The following is a 20,989-nucleotide window of genomic DNA, read 5'->3' on the forward strand; positions in this document are numbered from 1 at the left end:
AAGATTAATGCTTAGTTCTGACTTGTGTGAGGGTCGATTTGCAGTTAAAATCCCCTCTTTTATACCATAATCTAAAATACATGATTTGGGAGTGATACTTCTTCACTTTTTAAAGCCATACTCTTCACAGAGTATACATTCTCTGATACAGCTTGGAAGAGAGAATGGCATTTTGATGCGATGCTTTGGGCAATTAATTCATTTTACCCCACTTGTTGACTCACACACCCCCTTGGTTTGAATAACTCTCAGGATTAAACTGTACCGTTAAAACTGCCACATGCCCGTGAATGGTCTCTCAAACAGGATTTCATTATCTAAGTGTTAAATGAACTTTTTTTTCTCCATTTGTTTCTGTGAGGGGATGGGGTAAAAAGTTCTCACAGCTGCCAGACAAAGAATGACTCTATTTAAAGAGGGGTTGGAAGCACAAATGTTGATTATCTGAATGAAAGAATTTAATTAAGTTTCCTAAAGAACAGGATACTACTGACATCATTGATTGGCTAAATGAAGCCGGGAAATACAGTATTTCACATTACAATATTTTGCACTTAATGATGCCAGTATTAGCTCTTGGCTGCTGTCCTGGAATATGCACAATGGCTTGGCAACTAGTTAATTATTTTGCAATTGCAGATGTGGAGTTTTGGGGTGTGAAAGTCTCTTTGCCAAGATGGTTTTGGGAAAAGAACCAAAGCAATCATTGTATTTCCTTGTCTATGCACACATCCTTATTTATGAATATGGTTAAAATTCTCGAGGTCAGATGATCACAGTACCCTAAACAGCATTTAATTGACCTCTGAAAGTGCTTCTTTAACACAGCAGACTGAGGACAAAAACCCAACTGGCCTGGGTCATAGTCCATAAAATAGCTTAACATTTGCATAAAAGATCTTTAAATAGTTCACATTTTGATAAAATTAGATAATGTCTGTGAGTCCTTGATAATTATTATTTTAATGAGGATATTTAAAGCCATACTAACTTTCACTGCAACGGACAATTACTGTGGTAGCCAATGGTAACCGGAGCTGTTTGTCACATCACTTTTATTTAACCACGAAAATCCACATGAGTGGATAAGGAACCTCAACATAAAAGTCATCAATATAAAAACCATTGATAACAGCTTTAGGTCTTGGGTATCGAATGATACTTAACACAGTATTATTATCATATATCCCTGTCATCAGTTTAACACTTAGTTATGGCTCCAACTGAGAAAAGGAGGAAGGTGGCCATTGTATTGAGACTTCAATTTCTCTCTTTCCCTCCCTCCCTCCCTCCCTCCCTCCCTTCCTTCCTTCTTTCCTTCCTTCCTTCCTTCCTGGTAATAGACCCTAAAAATATCAATTTTAGTGAAGAACTATACATTCATCTTTCTCTGTGTTGTTCAGTGTGAATAGAGTTAAGTCCTACACTATCATTAACCACATAAGTGGTTCGGGGTGATCTTTATTTTGATACTGGCTCTACTACTTGTGGTATGATGTCAAAGAAGTAAAATAATTTACTTGAGCCTCAAGTTTCTAATGTAATAAAAAAAGAAATTATTAAGATCTTCCTTAAAAGGTTATTGAAAGATTTAAATAGATTATGTGTAAAACATTGAATACATTCCCAGAACAAAGTTGGTATTTTATAAATACTAGCTATATGGTTTCACAAACGTCTTAATTCATAAATGTACGTGTATTCATTTTATTTCTATATGCATAGTTAAATGTATATGTATATTTTCTAAATGGATAGAAATCTGAATGTGTATTGAAACTTTTTAGATTTCCTATTCATTGAAGGAAACGTGCATCAAACAAGTAGAATGTTGCACTAGATACATGGATCTTCGCTTACCCACACCCAACCACCCACTCCCACAACCTTCCTCACACAGTACATGTAGTTATTTACCTAATACTACAAATTCAATGAGAGCTTTTTTCATATACTTTGAAACTGTCCTATTTTGACTTTGGCTGACTCTGCCTTTAAATGGAACCAAAGATAGTAGAATAGCATCCATTTCAGAGTTAACATATTTAAAGTGCAGTGCGCTACTTTTGTTAACAGCAGGTTAAACAACACGGTGTCCCCTTGTCAATTAGCTTACAGCATAAACTTGACACAACACTGACATAAAGGAAAAGAAGAAAATACAGGATAAACATTATACTTTCATATAGGTGTATGGACTACATAGCCCTGATAATGTAATGTGGTCAGAAAAAAAATAGATAGTTTCATTGTGGGTTCTCCAAAATTCTAACAAAGAATCATTGTTTTATCATACTGTCATCTGAGAGATGAAAATATATATATTTTTAGCCTAATTGATACAATATTATTTAAAAATGATCTCCGGTTCACTGCTACCTTCTAAAGTATAACTTGGACTTAATCGGAGTTGTCCCTAAAACTAGTTCTAAGGGGTATAAGTTCAGCAACATACACTGTAATTTTTACTCAAATACCAAAGCTACTAAAGTGTTTGTGTGTGTCTGCTACTTCTAGTGTTTATCTTCTAAATAGAGCTATTTTCAAGAATTTATCTTTTTATGGATATCCCAAATTATATATCCTCACACTTGTACCAGAAGAATAAAACCACTGTCTCTTGTTGTCTTAATGTTCATGCTCCTGGATTCTCTATTGACATAATGAGTTTGGATCTTAATGAAAATTCACACTGGGATCTAATAAATTGGAACAGGAAGGAACAGGAATTTCTAGAAGCATTTTAAGAAGAGTTTGCACAAGAGGTATTCAAAATCAGAATGAAAATATTACATGACTATTCTGAGTTGAGCTAACATGATTATAGCACTTGGTAAGAAAATCTACCTCTGTGTTGATATTAAGAATCCTTTGGTTTGCTTTTAAAATTGACCATTGTTCTGAGTTTAACCTCAGGGATATTGTGACACCAACCTGAAAATTAAAAAAATGGTGTGAAAATACCACCCCCTTGAAGCTAAGCCAATGTAAGTTACAGTCTGGATGCTTTCTACTCTTCCCTTGCTTATGCTTCCAGGAAATTGTTTAAGGTATCTCTAGAACATCTTCGTACGTAGCGTCTAGTTTTTTTTCCCCAGAATGAAAAGGAATAAACTCAGCTTCTTTTTCTTACCTTATGTCTTGAAACAAAAAAATAATTTAACTAATGCCTAACAACTACATANCAGCTTCTTTTTCTTACCTTATGTCTTGAAACAAAAAAATAATTTAACTAATGCCTAACAACTACATAAAGAGAAAAAATGTTTTTATTCATTATAAATAATGAGAGGGAATTCACTGTGAAGCTGAAATTTATTGTGTAACGAATCAAAGCAGCTGAGTTCTTGGCTTCCAACATCATTGCGTGTTCAGACTGTTACATGAGGAGACCACTGGTAGTTCTAAAATATTTCGTGTTAAGCATGGCTTCCCCAAGGAGCTATGAAAGAGTAAGAACCTGGGGTATGTTCTAAATTAGAATCTCCAGAGGCCAGTCTTAGGATTTCTTCAAATAATTCTTTACTAGGTCTTTAATGTGCAGATCCATTGAATGACCTTTGATTTTTTGGTTGCTATAAGTGGGATCTGATCAGAAGTTAGGCTGGGTTTGGAAACAGGAGATGGAGCAAGGGAGCCATTTGCTGTGGCTGCCAGGACATCTTAGGGAGATGCTATTACATCTGGTTGTGTTTAATTTTTTTGTTATTGATATGGTAGAGCTTTTTAAAAGTACATTAAATTATCCTCATGGGGGATATTGTAGACTAGAAAGGCATATGAAAAAACAGTACAAACAGGATAACAGGAAGGAAAGTATATTTTCCTTGGATTGTAATTCCCAGCCTTGTTATTTTTTTCTGGAAAAGAAAAACAAGGACACTCCTTTCCCAACAATTCCTCACCCCCAAACACTGTAGCTTAGAGAGCTATTAATTCCACTTGAAATATTTGATATTGGCAATTTATACAAATTTAATTTACTCTTCACAATAACACTAAGAGGAGGTGATTATAGTCGTGTTAAGATGGGAGGGTTGAGCAAGCAATTTGTCCAAGCACAATAGCTAGTAAGTGGCAGAAGCTAAACCTGAACTTAGGGCTCTCAGATTTTAAATTCATTCATGCTCTCCTTCCCTGGGTGGCATTGCTTCACCAATATTTAGAATTTAGAGCAAATAAATTTAGTTGGGTTTTACTAGTGGGTAATATAAATAGCATTTTAGAACTAACTAGTTGTTCTTGCCTTATGAAATCCTAATAGAGCTCATCTGGGCTATTAAGTTTTCTGAATACTTGTTAAAGCTAGAAATACTGTGATGATTGAATTTCCCAAGCTAATAAAATGGTAATTGGCAGAAGATACACAAGTAAAATATACAGTATAATATCTAAGGAAATATTAACATAACAAGATTTTTGCAAACTCATGATTTACATAATCATTGGTTTATATCCAAAAACCTTGAAAGAACCAAAGTATGTATTTGTGAAAGTCAAAATTAGTAAGGAGATTCTAGAAAAGAAATGAAAAATAGAGGAATAAATCAATCTTACCCTCTATTTATATTAATATCCTATTGTAAATTATTTATAAATTTTCAAAAGCTAAATTGATGGTCAAGGGAGTGAGCTCTAAAGTTAGACAATGTGTGTTGAAACAGCTTACCAACTTTCAGCAAGTTATATTATTTCTGTAAGTTACATAGCCTTCTTTGGCTTTGTTTTTTCTTCTATAACACGGGCATAATAATTATAAATAACCAATATGATATGGTATGAATGATATAGTTAATACATGTAAATCATTTTGAACCAGTACTCCGAATAAGTCAGCTGGGTTGTAACACTAACTGCTAATTATTATGATTAGCTCTAAACATATATTCTAAAATCTGTGGCATCATTACTATATTCCAAACTAGATTTGATGAAGTGCGAATATATTTGCCTGGACTAAACTGCTCTACCAAGTACATTACAACTGACCTGTAGTATCATCTCTGCGTAAGAGCGACTGGGCTCAGTAAGGGCTGAATACAAGAATGCCTAGCAAAGCCGTAATCCTGCATTCAGAATATACAGCAAAGTCTGTATCCCAAGGAATAGGTTAATGCTCAAGTAATCCCTCTTGGGGATTAGATATTTATCAGCCAGAAGACATTGCCTTTGTTGTCAATTATTTTTGAGCTATTCTTCTGGAATTTGCCAGAGGCATTTACAAATACATCCACAATGAGTCAGTAATTGAAGATCTTCATACTTTGAACAAGAATTCAATTTGCGAAAACACCCATTTGGAACCAAGCTTAATGAATAAGTTGATTGATCAAGACTGGATGATGAGATTGATTTTGGCGAGTGACTCATAAATAGTTCTGAGAGCAATTTCAATATTTGTGGTATTGGCAGAAATTCCTGTGTGCCAGGAACTTTGCACAGGACTTGGCATACTGGCTCTCACATTCATCCCAGGATGAATTTAGGGTCAAATCACACCTTTTTTTTGCATTGATGACTTTGAATTTTGTATGGAAAGGCAGTGTCCACTAACTTTTATTCACATGTTATTTTTGAAAATCAGATTTTAAACATATATCGGGAAGAGGCAGGATTTCAGTGATGCCTCTCTTGGCAATTCAAGTTGTCTGCTGGTGAGGAGGCAGGGAGGCGAGGAGGTATTTCACTCATACACAAGTTTGGAGCTGCCTTACCAAAGGAACTATGTTGGTAGGGAATGGTATGAAAAGAAAGGCCAGCATCATCCCATAAAGGCTGGGAGGAATTTTGCATGATAAAAACCAGTTTCCCAGGTCCCTGGATAGAGCAGTTGTAAGGGAGGGAGCTTTGAGGCCCACAGTTACTTGGCCTCCCTTAGCTATGTGACATTCCCCTTAAGGACACATTGTCTTCTGGCCACCTTCATGCTTGACTTGAACTCTTTCAGTCTCGAGACAATAAAGGCGTGGATGCTTCTTTACGCCATTTTTCCAAATGAATGTGCTACAATTTAATTCTTAAAACATATAAGTACAGTTAAAAAAAAAAATCAAGTGCAGTTTAAAAATAACCCAAGCTGTTAAACCCACTTGAAAATACCAAGATACTTTATTGCCTTATCTGGGGTGTGCTGCTTTGCCTTTCGTGGCTGTTTGTGATGACCCTTCCAGTGACCCTCTCTCTTCATTGTTGCTCCCATAATAGTCACTGTTTTCATGGGAATTGGGTAAAAGAAGTCAGACTGTGCTGTGAATGGAGCCCTTCTCCAACCCTATTAATTTGCAGATGGATGAGGTAACGCATTTTTGCCACCTGCTGAGGAGCAGTGGAGAGGCTTCCTCCTTGGGTCACCCGGAGAATCCCTGTTGTCCACAGGCTCTCAGGCATTGGTTGTAAATGAGGCTCCTCTGTGGCCTGTTTCTTTTGTGCCTGATCAAGTCTTGATGTGAGGCACCATAATTCTTTCTTCCTGTCCGCTGGCATCAAAATCTCCTTCCAAACTAGTGTCTCCACTGCCAGAATCAGGCTGGCTTTTTCTCCCAGCAAATATGTTTATTTCCATATAAAAAAGATGACCGCAGTTTCCCTACAGGTGATTTAAAACTTGTCTATGCATCATTTACATGTATGGTACATCAGCCGCTGTTTGCCTTGATAGGAAATAAAGAATCTTTACTTCAAACTGCTTTCTTAGATGTTATGTTTGATTCTGCACACATTTCCTCCTCCATAGAGAACATCTAATGGAAGCAGAGTAAAAACCGAACCCACGCTTGTTACTATTTGCTTCAATGGAGACTTTTCTTAATCACTGGCTTTTCAGTAAGGCCCTTACGAGTTTAATACTTATCCGTGTTGAGGGAAGCCACAAATATCTAAAAAGATAGTTGTAAGATGCTTGTTCTAGTAGAAATTGTATATGAAAAGGAATGTTAACTCAGTTAAGTAATAAACTTTGAACAGTTTTTACTTGTTAACAAAAGCCATGGAATTGGGCCCGTACATGCAGGGGTGCTTATCACTTTGATAGCAGTGATGCCAGAGTTCATTATTTGGGAGGGAGTCATAAGGGGAGCAGCAGCTGTTATAATTTATGAATGTTTGTTTTCCCTCTTGGATTGAGTCCACAGTGTCAGGAAGAACATTAGCTTACAAGCAGACCTTTTGGAATTATAAAGACAGCGAGGGCTTGGGAGCCTACCCCATGGATTTTGAATGCTGTTTCTGCTGTTTACATATTGGATAATCTTGGGAAAGTTACAAATGCCTTAAAACTCAGTTTCCTCAAAAAAAGAAAAAAAAACAATTCAAAAATGGATTAAGATTTTGAGTAGACATTTCTCCGAAGAAGACATAGAATGGTCAAAAAGCACATGGAAGATGTTAAACATCACTAGTCATTAGGGAAATGGAAATCAAAACCACAATGAGCTACCACTTCACACCTATCAGAATATCTAGTATCCGAGAAAATAAAGAAAAGAAAAGTGCAATGAGGATGAGAAATTAGAACACTTTTGCGTTGGTGGTAGGGAGAATGTAAAATGGTCCAGCCACTGTAGAAAAGTTTGGCTCAAAGAGTTCAACATGGAATTACCATGGGATCCACCAATTTCACTTCTAGGTATTTACCTAAAATAATTGAAAGCCAGACTCAAATACTTGTACATCAATATTCATCGCAGCATTATTCACAACGGCCAAAAGGTAGAAAAAACTCAAATGGTTATTCATGAGCGAATAAATAAAATGTGATTTATACATATAATGAAATATTATTCAGCCTTAAAAAGAATGGAATTCCGGACACCTGGATGGCTCAGTCGGTTAAGCGTCTTGCTTCAGCTCAGGTCCTGGGATTGAGTCCCATTGGGCTTTCTGCTCAGCAGGGAGTCTGATTTGCCTTCTACTCCTCCCCCTGCTCATGATCTCTCTCTATCTCTCTCTCTCTCAAGCTCTCTCTCTCTTTCTCTCAAATAAATAAATCTTTTAAAAAAATGGAATTCTGATACATGCTACAATATGGGTAACCTTGAAAACTATGCTAAATAAAACAAGCCAGACATAAAGGGACAAATATTGTATGATGTCACTTATATCAGGTAGCTCAAATAGGCATATTCATAGATATGAACAGTAGGAAAGAGGTTATTAGGGGCTAGGAGAAATGGGAAGTTCTTGTGTAATGAGGGCATCATTTTTGTTTGGGATGATGAAAAAGTTCTAGAAATGGAGAGGGGGTGGTGTTTACAGGCACATGCCATTGAATTGTACACTTTAAAATGGTGGAATGATAAACTTCAGGTATGTTTTATCACAATTTAAAAATCCCCTCAGTTTCCTTCTCAATAAAATTAGAATTCACCTCTCATATGTTTAAGAATTACATAAAGAAAACAAAATCTCTTAAATTTGGTAATCATCTTGGGACTAGAGGAGAAGATTTCCAAAAATGTAGCTTATGACAAGCCAAGAAATGGAAAGAAGTCTCTTTCTGGTTTTATGGAATTAATTAGCAGATTAGGCAAGTTGTACTTAAACCCAGTCCTACCCATATATTTTTCAGTTGAGTAAATACATTTATTACTCATTTCTTGCCTTTCTTCCTCAGTTTGGGTTGCTTGGGTTTTCCTTTATTATAATTGTTCTTTATAGAGTAGGCATTTACTAAACTTTAATTAATATTCTCTTATCTCAATAGCTGAGACAGAATCATCTCTCCCCAACTCCATTCATCTAACTCAGGGCTAATTCCCTATGCTCTTAACTAGGCCTCTTAATTAAAAGAAAATGAAAATGTATGATGATGGGTGCTATCCTGCCCCAGAAAGAGAGAATGAAATCAGTAATCAACATTTTCATCTTCTAAAATATCACGTGCATTCTCTGAATTCCTGAAGCAAAGAAAAGGTGCAGTTCAATCTTGAGGGACAAATGGGTAGTTAGTGTTTTGGTGATCACTACTGTATCATACTCACATTATAGTTCTCGTATCCTCCCTGTTGGCAAATCAAAACCACTTCAGCCATATGACATTATTAAGATTCTATAGTGAAGTCTCAGTCAGTGACCAGGACTTCTTGACAAATCTGGCATTTGCTCCCAGGTAAGATAACCTTAAAAGAATGTGTTCTCTATGAAGAGGTCAATTATTTTAAAGCCTTTAGAATATAGCTGAAAGCCAAGAAAGAAATACCATGGTCTCAACAATCAAATGGGATGCTAGCCAATGCACTCAAGGTCTCTATCAGAACTCATTTGTACTTAAAAGTATAGATATTTTGACTGAGTATGGTTATCTGTTTTTTGGACATGCAGAGAAAATTGCATTTCAGGTAAATATTTGCACACTGACAGCATGTTGCGTGAGGTTTAAGATGGATTTAGGGGGATGGTTTAAGTGTGTCAAAAGTACAACCTTCTGGGGCTATATTTCAAATACCCCTAGTAGATCCAGAGACTTAGCAAATTCCTTAAGAGCCTGATAGCTTTCATCCTGAATACTGCTATGTTCGATTATCAAGGGTTTACTTGATGTCTATAGTGAGTGGGGCATTGCACTAGACACTTTTGGATATAAGGTGAGAAATTTATAGTCCCTGACTTTAAGTCATTAAGAAGAGGCTGCTACCCTAGGTATGTCTTTTCAGAATGAAAGGAAATAAGTTTAATTAAAATGGCTCTTCTAAAAATTGTTAATATTAATAATTGTACTCCGAGAAAAGTCAACTTTCTTAAATGTGCAATTACTCAAGAATATTTGAGATTTTGTAATTTTTTTAAAAGTAGGCTCCATACTCAACGTGGGGCTTAAACTCACAACTCTAAGATCAAGAGTCACATGTTCTGACTGAGCCAGCCAGATACCCTAAGGTTTTGTAATATTTAGAAAGAAGATGCTGCAGTGATTCTTTTTCCTGAGGAGACAAGGAGATTTGGTAGTAAATGTATACATGTATACATAGAACTGAAGAGTTGGACAAAGACTTTCTAACCTGTGATCTATGAATCATTTGTACTACACTCACAGTCTTTGTTAAAAAAAAAAAAAAATGAATATTTGAGAACCAGAAACCAGTAGATCAGTCCTGCCTGGTAACAGGAGTTTTAAATAACCTTCCTAAGAATTTCTTAGGCATATTAGAGCTTGAAAATCTCTCCCCTAGACCATCAGGATGAACAAACTGTCTGTATTAACCATGTGTCTACAGCCAATTTAGAATGGATTGATGAAAGATTTCAGTTATTTCTTTCTGCTTTAATTAGAAATGATTATCCTGACTTCTTTTCATAGAACTTTTAAGAGGGAAAACACACTTGAAATACTAGTGTCTTTCTCATCTGACCCTTGATGTCTTATGCGTGCGTTAACCTGCTCTTCAAACGCCTAGAATGCTCCATGCTCATGGCCTTGGAGAAGAATTGAATGGAATAGAAAATAAAGGGAAAAAAGTGTCTTCCCTATGGTTTTGGTATTTCAAAGCTAAAGTCCATGGGGATATCAAGCTAATCTTGGTTTACAGTAGAATAAATTAGTGGTCCTCAAACTTAGTTCTATCAGAATTCCGTAGATAGCGTGTTCAATCCTTGATCGCTCTGCCCTTCTCCCATCCCCAGATACCATCATCTTTTGGGGTTTGTATGTTGGAAGATGGCATCTTTTGGCCCATCTCAGGTGAGGCAGATTTTGTTCACGTAGGAACTGTACTTTGAGAATTGCACGAATAAATACTGGAAAATTGTGGGTTTGAGGAGGATATAATTTCCCCTCCCCACCTCGACACCTCCCTCATTCACCACTGCCTGCCAGACTAGAAGCGATCACCTCCACTGGGAGAGAGAAATTGAGAGATGTAGAGATCAAGAGGAGGTAGCAAAATCTAAATTGGTGTGTGTGATCTGAGATAAAAGTGGATTCCCTGCTGGCAATGATGTAATGTGACCTGGACTGGCTGTACAGTGAGCCCTGGCAGGCAGAACCTTCGGCACAATGATAGTTGTGGTGATGGTGTGTAATGGTAGTTAATGCCCTAGGTTAGCATGGGATATGTGTCATGAGTTCCATCACCCAGGGCTTGGAATTATGAGCAAAATTATTTGGATCTGAAGAGGCCTGGTTAAGCAACAAGGTCACTACCTTACAAATCTTCATAAACACCCTAAAGATTAATGTCTGAGGACCAGACTGGTGAATACATGTCTTAGCAATTAGCATTAAGTATAGAAGAATTTGAGAACAAGGTGGTTCCTCCCCCTCCAATTCTTTGAAACTGGGTAAGGACCTTGGACATCAGACCTGACCTGAGAAAAGAGAGAACCCTCAGTTGACTGACACTAGATTTTTATTATTCCAGTAGTGGCTTAGAAGCTTAGAAGAGAAAACAAGAAAATTTTACAAAATTAGCTTTTATTTCTTGCATGCCTGAGAAGTACAATGAGTGAGAGCCACGTCCACTACATGGTGATTAAAATTTGAAGTAATTATATACAACTGATACGTTTCATATATTTTTGGTTTTATCTCTTGACCAGTATTATCTTGTAAAATTATTATAGACTCATTAGAAAAAATTAGATCTGGGGCTCCCTGGTGGCTCAGTCAGTTAAGTGTCTGACTCTTGATTTGCGTTCTGGTCATGGGATCAAGCCCCGTGTCAGACTCTGTGGTCAGCAGGGAGTGAGCTTGAGATTCTCTCCTTCTGCCTCTGCCCCTCCCCCTGCTCATACTCTCTCTTTCTTTCTCTCTCTGTCTCTCTCAAATAAATAAATCTTAAAAAAAAAGAAATTAGATCTGAGATATCCTACTTTCCTCTCAAATTATCATGGTTTAGACAAAAATGGCTTCACACCTGCTGTTCCTGATGATGTGTCCTTCCATTCACTTAATTTGTGAACCTCATCTCCCTACTCGCCTCTGAAATACTGTTAAAAGTGAGTTTAACAGAATAATACAATATTTCCTTGCTATTTTAGCATTTTTCCCAAGCTGAAGTAGTTTCATTTTTAGAAAATAAAGTGCAAAGGCCAATTTACCCCTGCCAAACGAAGTAATTTCAGCCTGCATGAGGCTACTTGAGCCTGGGCACCTGGGTGGCTCAGTTGGTTAAGCTCTACCTTTGGCTCAGGTCATGATCCCAGGGTCCTGGGATGGAGCCCCACTTTGGGCTCGCTGCCCAGCAGGGAATCTCCTTCTCCCTCTGCCCCTCCCTCTGCCCCTCTCGCTGCTCGTGATCTCTCTCTCTCTTTCTCTCTCTCAAACAAATCAATGAAATCTTAAAAAAAAAATAAAAAATTAAAAAATGACTTGAACCTGTAAGAATTTATGGAGAACAAGTGTCTGTGCTTTGACTCAACACTTCTTGTCTTACTTAAAGCTGAATTTGAGGGAACATACCTTGAAGATTTTGAGAGATGAAAAAGAATTTTTGGATTAGGATTCTGTTCACATAGAAGTGAAGATGAGATATTAAGCAATTAATTGACTTTAAAAGCACCAAAAAAATGATTTTTGAAAAAAGGCTACAACAGCAAGTCATTTAGGGGACGAGATAAAGTATCACACTGAAACAATCCATATAGAGATCAATTAAGGCAAAAAATAGTGTTGCTTTAGTAATCTGTTTGCCATTAATTTAAATTGATTTTATAGCAGGGAGCGTTATTAGTCAAAGTCTGAGGACAAGCTAGAGTGAAACTCAATTGTGTCATCAAAAGGTTGTAAATATTTAGAAGTCAAAGTAGCGAACAAAGACACAAAAGAAAACAAAAGCAAAACAAAACATAAATCTAAGATTTCCATTCTTTGGCTGTTAGCATCCCACACTGACACTAAAATGTCTCTACATGTGTCTCTAAGTGATGACATGAAATCTAATTCATCTATTTGTTGCCTTATTGTAATTCATTTAATGAAAATCAAGATATAGTTAAGTCCAGATATTGCACAATAATAAAAGAGGGAGAGGTTTACTTGTGGCAAATCTATTATTATGTCACTTTTCTGCCTTGGGTAGCCAGATGTTTTCACTTTGTTATTCCTTAAGTATCCTAATTAAAAAAAAAAAAAGAAAGAAAGAAAGAAAAGAAAAAAGAAAAAAAAACTTCCTTTAAAAATGATCACAAAAAGCTTTATGTTCAGTATTTTAATATATTAGAGCATGTGATTTTTTGTTTTTTCTTTTTAGAAAGGGAGAGACAGAGAGATTGGAGGGAAGGGGCAGAGGGAGAAGGAGACAGAGAATCCCAAGCAGGTTCACACACAGCCCGGAGCCTGACATGGGGCTCGATCTCATGACCCTGAGATTATGACCTGAGCCAAAATCAAGAGTGGAACACTAAACTGAGTGAGCCACCCAGCTGCCCCTAAAGCATACGATTTTAAAATGTGATTGTGTAGTATTAGTCCCTGCCTATTTCTGTCACTGCCTTTTCTCTCCTTTAATGCTTTATAAATCATCCACACTCTCTCTCTGCTTATTTGAACCCTTCCAGTTTTTCTATGTTGGTTGAGGTTGATTGTTATCATTGTGAGTGTATGTGTGTGTGTGTGTGAATGTGGTTTTGTTGCTGTTGTTGTTTTTACTGTTACACTCTCTGCCACTTTATCCTGAAACGGGGTGAGGGTTAAAATATAAGCATAATATGGGACTAAGGACTTGCAGACCTGCTTTCAAGGAACTGTGGGTCAGAAAATGAAGGGGATTCATTTCTTTTGCCATACTGTGTACATCAGTGCCCAGTTTGTGAATTATTTTGGATGTTCTACTTTTCATTCCTGAATTTTCCATTTGATTATCGTTTATAGTTTTTATTTGTCCACTGAGTTTCTCTATGTCTTGAATCAATGTTGTCATATTATTTATATTAATAGTTAATTTTTAAAAGCATGTTTATAATAGCTACTTTGTAACTGTTTTGTAGCAGTCTTTAATAAATCCAACATCTAGGTCTACTCAGGATCAGGTCCTATAGGTTTGATTTCTTTTCATATATTTTAAAAATATAAAATCACATGACTCAAGTTTTTGTTGAAACCAGACACTTTTATGTAATATATTATAGAAAATCTGGATTTTTCTTTTTTCTTTTTTCTTTTTTAAGATTCAATTTTTAAACAATCTCTACACTCAACATGGGGCTCATACAACCCCAAGATCAAGAGTTGCACACTCTACCCACTGAGTCTTTCAGGTGTCCCCGATTTATTTTTTCTGATTGTTTGTAGCTTGCCTTTACTTAAACAGTGGAATCTGTCATCTTCACTGTATGTAGCTGCTGATGTCTCTTGCCTGTATTTTTCTCCCTCCCTTCCTTCCTAAGTTTCTAGGCATCTCTCCTTTGTCTGTATCTCAGTTATCAACCAATGATTTGGGCAAAGACTGTGCTCAAACATCTTGAACCTGTAAGGCTTTGCTAACCCTTCAGTATTCTAATTTGGTATAGGGAGAGAAATACATTTAAAAGTCCAGCAATTTTCGGGTCTGTCTCAGCTTTGACTTTCCTCCATGCCCTTGCATCTCCCATGCACATGTGTGTAGTTTCTGAGTCAGCTGGGGAGTTGTGCCGAGCTGTGTACTGTTTCTCTGCGTGTCTTACTGACAGGGTCTTTCTGTCCCATTTTTAGGTCACCCACTGCTTACCCCAAGTAGGACTGCAACCTCAGGGTAGCAGAGCTGCAGCTTTTCTCATTTGTTTCCAACCAAGTTGGTTGCTTTCATCGAAAGCACTGCTGGGCATTCGACTTCACCCTGTGCTCAGAATCAGATCTTACCCTCCACCAGTGAAACTGCTGGCTTTTGCAGCCAGTGCTGCCCCAGTACCACTACTGAGCTGATGGATTTGGAGGGAGGCAGCAAGGGGAGGCAGAATGGCATTGCAGACTGGCACTGTTCTTACCCAGAGATCTAGCACAGTGTTTCCACGGGTAAACACTTAATTCATGCTTTGCCTTTGGCCAAACTCCAGAGTCTGGAAAGGAATGTGTTTTGATATTTTTCCATTTTTTCCACTTTTTTGGAGGAAAGGATTCTTTGACTTAGAGTGACATTGTTGGAAGTCTTGGTCCATTCTTTCACTTTTTAAAAACTTATTCTAGAATTTTAGATTTATAGAAGAGTTATAAATACTGCATAGAAGCGTTCCTGTATACCTTTTACTCTCCTTCCCCTAAAGTTAATATGTTATATTAGACTTTACCTGGGTTTCAGCTATTTTTCCACTGATGTCATTTTTCTGTTTCAAGGTTGAATCCAGAGTGCCATGCTGAATTTCTGTTGCCAAATCTCCTTAGTCTCCAGTATAGTTCTTTTTCATAAAGAACTTGACACTTTTGAAGAGCACTGGTTGGGTTGTTTTGTAGGATGTCCCATCTTTTGGGTTTATCTGATATTTTCTCATAACTAGCCTGGGGTTATGGAATTTTAGAAGGAGGTACAGTACCCTTCTCATCACATCATACTGAGGTACATGATATCAACATGATGTATTGCTGGTGATGTTAACCTTGATCACTTGGTTATAAGGTGATATCTGCAGGTTTCTCTTCTGTAAACTTCCCATGTGTTCCCTTTCCATACTAGATTTATTAGAAATGAGCTGCTAAATTCAATTAAGACTTCGGAAAATTAAGCTCTCGTTCTTGAAGGGAGGAATATCAAAATTTGGAGATCTATTACAACTACACAATAATTAATAAATAATTTGAGGGAGGTACTTTAAGGCTATGTAAATACCCTATTTCTCCTTATTACTGTGGTGTTTAATGTTGTATTTCCAGTTTTTTCTCATTCCTGTTACATTATTAAAAACTCTTCTATAAGGAAGTTTTTTCATTATTTTTTTAAAACCTCTCTTTCTGCCTCAGTGACTTCAGAACACCATTGTTCAGATGCACCATGAATTTTACAGACCTGGCTTCATTTTGTTTGCCATTAGTACTGTCCGGAATACCTTTCTCCTCCTTTGTTAGCAAACATCTTCTCCTTCGAGAAGTAAAATGCTGCTATTGGGGCCTGTCCTCTTAACCACTACATCATATTGCGCTGCAGTGCATGACCTTATTTGATTTATCCCTAACACAAGAGAATTAGTTTTTTTTTTCCCCTCCTAAGAAAATGCTTAGGCCTTGGGTTGAATTGTGTTCCACCAAGGACGTATTGAAATCCTAACTGCCAGAGCTTCAGAATGTGATGTTATTTGCAAATAGGATCACTGTACCTGTTGTTATTTAAGATGTGATTATATTAGAGTAAGGTGGGATCTTTATTCCATATAACTGGTGTTTCTACAAGAAGAGGACACAGGAGAATGCCCTGTGACATCAGAGGCAGAGACCGAAGTCCTGTAGCTAGCTACAAGACAAGGAATGCCAAGGGAACCATCAGAAACTATAAAGAGGCAAGGAAGGATTCCCCTGATAGGTTTCAGAGGGATGATGCCCTGCTGACATCTTCATTGTGGACTTCCGCTCTCCAGAAATGTGAGGCAATTAATCTCTGTTGTTTTAAGCCATCCAGTTTATGGGGATTTGTTGTGCAGTCCTAGGAAACTGATACAGCTTATAAGAGAGTTTAGATAAAAATGTGAAATAAGTTAAATTTGTCACAGACTTTTAATTTTAGGACCTTAGAGAAAGACGACTTCTCCTCCTCCTCCCCCCCTCCTTCTTCTTCTTCTTTTTTTGATATAAAGTTCTGTTTTAAAGATTAGTTACTAAATTCAGAAGATCTATCGTATATTCGTGTGATCTGCCAGTGAGAATACCTGTCATTCTAGGAGGGGTATGGATTTTGGACTTTGGGTAAAGAGAGCTTTCCTAACATGGCTTTAAATTATCATTGGGATGAAAGGTAACTTCCTGTTGACATCACTGTCAAGGAAGATTGAACTAGAAAGTGAAAAAAAATTAGTGTGCCTTGGAAAGCAGGAAAATCATTCATAGACAATGGCTTATTTCAATATATATGTTTTTGGAACTAGAGACACACACAGAAATTATGGAGTGATTGTTTTTAAAGGTGGATATAGAAGTTTTGTATTACTCTACTCATTACTAAGTAATTCTGTTACTAAATCTATTCATTCTTTAATGTAACCAACATTATTGATTATCCAGTTATGTGCCAGGACCAGTGCAAGGAGTTGGGAATACAAAGATGAATAAAACGATCTCATATTTTTCATTTAATAATTAAAAAAACAACTTAAAAGTAGGGAAAGCAAAGTCAGAATAACAGCAAAGTCACTAGTGTTTGCCATCATGTGATTTTTGTGAATGGTTGAGGTACATCATTTATTTCAGCTAATATGTGTGTGTGTGTGTATATATATAATATGGCTGCATATATGGGAAATACACCAAAGTTATATGCTGTATAAAGGAAATTTATAAAAAATACAATGATTTGTAATTGAGTAATGGCTTTAGGTCTGTTTCAGATTGTATCATTTAGATGCTGATAATACAGTAGTATTAAAGTGCATTATGGGCAGCAGTTTGAAAATCCATGCAGAAAAAAAGGTTCAGATTAATACAGAACTTACTCAGGCTGCATAGGAAGAAATATAACGGAAGGGCAACACACCCTTCCTGAGAAATATGAGGCAGGAAAGGAGGATCGCGGGTGACCAGGGTCTGATGAAGCTGGGTGGTGTCACACTTTTATTTATTTTTATTTATTAGTGTTAGGGATAGAATTCAGTGATTCATCAGTTGCATGTAATACCCAGTGCTCATTCATCAAGTGCCCTCCTTAATGCCTGTCCCCCAGTGATCCCCCCACCCCCCCGCCGGGCCGCAGCCCTCTGTTTGTTTCCTAGAGTTAGGAGTCTCACGGTTTACCTCCCTACTGCCTCCATTTTATTTTATTTTTCCTTCCCTTCTCCTAAGTTATCTGTTTTGTTTCTTAAATTCCATGCCTCACATGTTTAAATGGCCAAGGTGACAGTCTTTGAACAAAGATAGTAAAGAACTGAGAGACTGAATTACACAGAAACCTAGAGGAAGAATGTTCCAGTCAGGGTAACTAGTAACTTAAAGTCCCTGAGGCAGGATCCTGTTTACCTTTTTGGGGGAACTGCAAGGGCGCCAGGGAAGCTGATGCAGGATGAGCGAGAGGGAGCGAAGGAGATGAACTCAGAGAGCTAGTGAATGGCTGGATTGTGTAGGACTTTACAGGCTATCATAAGGACTTCTGTTTTACTCAGAGACAGGAAACCCCAGGAAAATTTGAGGAGAAAAATGATGTGATAATCATAGAAATGATAGTACCTATAATACTAGAAAGAGACTCATTTTCTTTCTCTAGACATTAAGCTCCAGTAGCGAAATCTAAAGGGGAGAACTGAGTGTTAATTGTTGGTTAAGTAAAGATGCCTTAATTGCCAAGTTCCAGTAAATTTAACTGAGAAAATACTTTGCAGAAATCCAGTTAAACTTGACTGTGTTAATTTCTGTCTTATTTTTCTATCGTAAGTCAGAAATCTTGGCAATTGGTAGTGATCTTAATATAAAAGAAGACATTGGGCCTAATGACCTTCTGTTAAATTTTCAAATCTGCAGTTTGAATTTTGAGTCACTGTATTGTACTCCACAGTAAAGAAGAGTGGTGGACTTTTGGGTGTGATTGAAGGCGTGTAGAAGGTGGCCCATGGAATTCAGGATGGAAGTAGGTTACTGCTGCAGGCTGTGGGACAAAGCATGTCCAAACTGAAAAAGGATTCCATACTTTTTTTGTCCCTGTCTCTAGTTAATTTTTCTTTTCCAAAGTTTGTAGGGAAGAAACGGTGACAAGGAGATGAGGAATTACTTATCAAACAGCAGGCACTTAGGCTCTTAAGCCATTTGATGCATCAAGGGCAAATGATTTGAAGTCTAACATGCAGAGTCTGGGTTACAGATAAAAAAGTCCTTATGCTTTACCCATGGGAGACATCACTCAAATGCCATTATTCCCCTTACACTTGGAAATAGCCTTGAAATCCCTCTTAGAAAGAAAAAGAAACCCTTGAGGCAGCTACACCAATTACAGTGAACTCTTAAGATTAAAACCTTTTGTTATGCTTGACCCAGAGCAAGGTTTCTCAACAACCACACTGTTGACATTAGGCACCAGGTCAGGCTCTGTGGCAGGGGCTGCCCTGTGTGTGGTAGGAGGTTACTTGGTAGGAGGCCCCCTAGATGCCAGTAGCCACTACTCTCACCCCATCCCTACTTGCAAAGATGAAAACGTTTCTAGACCACAGCACCCTGAGTTAGCAACCATTGTCTTAGAGAGAGATGCACCTAATAAGTAAAGGAATTTAAGAGAAAAGATAGAACAAAGTTCTGAACCTTATCAAAGAAGTTGCTTTAGTTCTCCTAATTTTGTATGTAGGCATTATCACTTTAACAGCCTCTGCTTAGGATCCCCTGATGAAGTACTGAAAGAAGACATTTAGGTATCAGTAATCATCATCACCTTAACATGGGGCTCAGGCTAATGACAACTTATTGAACGCATGGGTCTTTGGATTGGGGAGGGTATATAATTTTACATGGATCCATAGAAGTCCATTCATTTCTGGAGATAAACACACACACACACACACACACACACACACACAACTTGCCCACTTTGGTAACTGACTTGATTCTTCCTTTAACTATCAAAGGTAGTCTTAAAGTCTAAAATCTTATGAACACAATTGTATGCATAGTAACGGTGTTTGAAGATCTTAAACTATTCTGAAAGCCGTAGAGAAAGGAGACCATGAAATCTGGACAAGTAACACAGTGTTTTGTTTTGCCATTTTTTGCCCCTATTTAGAGCTTCTCTTGCTTTTAGAAAGCTAATGTGTGGTAAAGAAACTGTAGAAACAGGAGTTAAATAGAATGAATATTTATCCTCTCTTCAATAGCCCCATGGTTCTTGCACGCATAAAGCGGCTTATGCAATCAATGGGAGTTCTGTGCCAAGGAGAGGGTCACAATGATTGGAAAGAAAATGAGCATCAAATTGAAATATACTCTTGTGGTTTTGATCATTTTGGTAACCATGGTGATGGAAGACCAAAATAGCACTTTAACACTCAAAAAGGAATTTGGGAGAAATTTTATTTATTGAAATGCTTGATAAGTATAATATTGTTACATTCAGAATACCAGTATTTTTGTTGCTGAACACTTTGGGCTTTAACATATTGGCAATTTAGTTTTTCACCTTTCTCTTTCTAAAACTACAGGCAGCAGCCTTAAAAAAAGGCAAAATATTTTTATATAATTTAGATACTTAAAGGAAAAAGTAGAAATTAGAAATAAGGATTATAGAAAGTGAGCAAAAACACATTACTAACAAATACATACAAATAAAACAAATTTGTTTCTGAACTTTCTGGTAATCAGGGTCTAAACACATACAATTATTCTTTAATCTGAAATTATGTAGGATATTAAAGAGAATAATATTCTGAAAATAACCCTGACTTTAAGATATTTATTTAAAAATTTTGTTTTGTTTTGGACTTTTTCCTCATACGAAGCCTTATAACAAGGATAAGAACAAGGTTATTGACATCTGTACTGTTTTATCTTGGAGTATATAGTTGAAATGTTTATTCAAAGGCATTTTTTTATATTATTTAGTTGCACATTTGTGTTATGAATATATTTGCAATGTAATTGGCAAATGCCTTTGTCTAATAATGCATTTTAGAATGAACATGGAATTTTAAGGAATTCTGTGAATTTTGGAGATTTATTTTATTTTATTTATTTTATTTTTTTTATTTAACCGTTTTTTTAATGTTTTTTTATTATATTATGTCAGTCACCATACAGTACATCCCTGGCTTTTGATGTAAAGTTCGATGATTCATTAGTTGCGTATAACACCCAGTGCACCATGCTACGTGCCCTCCTTACTACCCATCACCAGCCTATCCCATTCCCCCTCCCCCTCCCCTCTGAAGCCCTCAGTTTGTTTCTCAGAGTCCATAGTCTCTCATGCTTCAT

Source organism: Ailuropoda melanoleuca, chromosome 1 (genome assembly GCF_002007445.2).
Source record: "Ailuropoda melanoleuca isolate Jingjing chromosome 1, ASM200744v2, whole genome shotgun sequence".
In the NCBI taxonomy this organism is placed as follows: Eukaryota; Metazoa; Chordata; class Mammalia; order Carnivora; family Ursidae; genus Ailuropoda; species Ailuropoda melanoleuca.